This window comes from Penaeus monodon, chromosome 10, assembly GCF_015228065.2.
Source record: "Penaeus monodon isolate SGIC_2016 chromosome 10, NSTDA_Pmon_1, whole genome shotgun sequence".
NCBI classification, from domain to species: domain Eukaryota; kingdom Metazoa; phylum Arthropoda; class Malacostraca; order Decapoda; family Penaeidae; genus Penaeus; species Penaeus monodon.
Window position 1 is genome coordinate 10,606,350 of NC_051395.1, and position 2,500 is coordinate 10,608,849.

At 40.6% G+C, this 2,500-nt stretch overlaps 1 pseudogene; it reads right to left on the minus strand.

Moving 5' to 3' along the window:
• Nucleotides 1-2,258, minus strand: part of LOC119577520 — a 2,315-nt pseudogene extending 57 nt beyond the window's left edge.
• Between the last annotated feature and the right edge of the window lie 242 nt (nt 2,259-2,500).

The window sequence follows — 2,500 nt, forward strand, 5'->3', positions numbered from 1 at the left end:
TCAGGCTTTGAACCTCTGCCTGCAGGAATGCCCTCTTTGCATTAAGGTGATAGGGAGATTGGCGTACTAGTTGAGCATCCCTAGTGTCAACATCGTGTTCCAGCAGTAGGCAAAGACGAGGTACATCACTGAATAGTTTATCATACTCCTGCAGAAGAGAACGAATGTTTGCTGCTTGGGCAGCAGAAAGATGTTTAAGTTTATCATCAAGTTTAGCTAAGATAACCGAGTTGGTGAGATTAGGTTCCACATTAGAAGTATTTTCATTATGTTCACTACTGCCGTGAGAAGGTATAACCATTGAAACCTCTCGTACATTTTCCATATTTTCCTTCAAATCATCCCGTTCACAGTACTTTTTCAGGAGGTTCACATGTACATGACGTTGTTTCCTACGTCTCTTAGGGGTTTTAATTACATAATTAACATCACTGGTTCGTTTTAGAATACGGAATGGACCCGCATATCAAGATTGAAGAGGCTGGTTAGCAAGAGGTAGCAAGGCCAAAACTAAATCACCCTTATTAAAGCTTCTTTCTTTAGTATTATTCACTTTATCAAACTGATCTTTCATTTTAGCCTAAGCTTTACTCAAATGATTATAGGCTATTGAAATATCCGTTTGTAATCTATGCTTAAATTTATTCACATAAGCAGCCATAGGAATTTCGTCCTCATTTGACCAACACTCCTTTCAGACTTTTGGTGGTCCACGCACTTCATGGCTGTAAATTAATTGAAATGGTGAACACCCTAGACTCTCTTGAACACTGTCCCTTACTGAAAATAGAAGCAAATCTATTCCTTCATCCCACTCAGAACCAGTCTCTAAACAAAAGGCTTTAATCATTGTCTTTAGAGTATAGTGAAACCTTTCAATTACCCTTTGACTCTGAGGATGATATACGCTGGATCTGCACTGCTGTATACCCAAGGACTTCATAACTTCTTCATACAGTCTGGACGTGAAATTTGACCCATGATCGACTGTACTACGGTAGGCAGACCCACCCGGGTGAAAACCTTTATCAAGGCCTTCACAACATTCTCAGTAGTAATGCGTCTGAGGGGAAAAGCTTCAGGATATCTGGTGGCCACATCAATTATAGTTAACAGAAACTTGTTACCCTGTTTAGTCTTTGGAAGGGGACCTGCACAGTCAATAACTACTTTACTGAAAGGCTCTCTTAACAATGGGATAGGTTGCAAGGGATAAGGTTTGATGCCAGCTCCTGGTTTACCTTTTACTTGGCAGATATGGCACGATTGGCAATAACGACTAACATCTCTTTTCATTTTCGGCCAATAAAATGAACTAAAATCTTGTAATAATTTTTCTTGACTCCCAAATGACACACTAATGTCATGTGCAATATTCAAAACATCAGTACGAAGGGACTTGGGAATTATAACCTGATGTACGGTCTTACTTGCAATGTTTGCAAATATATTATAGGGCTTATATTTACGCATAATAACGCCTGACTGCAGATAGTAGCACGTATTGGAATTTTCAAGTTCACTTATGTCAGTAAGCCTATCATAAAATACTTTCAACTCAGGATCGTTACTTTGTTTTTCAATGAGCTTTTCTTTAGTAACTGGAGTGCCTTTGAAATTCACTATATCAGAATTATCAGTTGTAGACTTACTTAAACCTTTAGCAGATGAATCGAAGAAATCTGCTAGAGTAAGTTCCTCAGTAAGTACATCACAAGGACTCTCCTCTGGCAATGTAGTACCGGGAGTAAGCGCTTCGGTAGGAGGGGAGGTCCTACGACTTGCACTGCGGGTGACAGCACACGCAAGGAAGAGGTCGGGAACGCCCTCTCTAAATCTACAGTGTTCTCTTTCGTGGGACAAGGTGAAACCACAGGGCAACACCACACCTTATCACCAACGAGATCATTACCCATAAGAAATGAAGTGCCATCACTTGGTGTCCTATCAACAACACCTAACGTTACATAACCGGATATTAAATCAGATTTAAGGTAAACTTCACAAATGGGTATGCTCTTTAACCCTATCAGTCCATTGATAATTACCATCTCTCCAGTGTAACAATCAGGGTTAGAAACAGCCTCTTTGAGCACCAATGATATATCTGTTGCCGAGTCCCGTAGTATAGTGACTGGGGAAGATGTGCACGAGTCATCAGCACTAATAAATCCTGTAGTACAAAAGGGTTTAAATGACTTTGCATTTACAGTCCTGTGGGTACCTGGCAGTTCAGTCCTCCTGGTACTATACTCCATCCTCTTACTACTATGCTGGTTTGACAGGAATGGAGGTCCATTAGATCTGTAAGAGTAATTAGGATTAGTGAGAGCGAAATGATCGGCGGCACTAACGGCCTCGGCTAATGTGAGTAGACCACGCTCGTCAATGTGAGAGCGAACTTTTACAGACATACACTTCTTTATATCCTCGAGTATAAACAGTTCAAATAATTTGTCGTACCCGAATGCATCAAGTTCACTCAAGGCCCACAATAGTT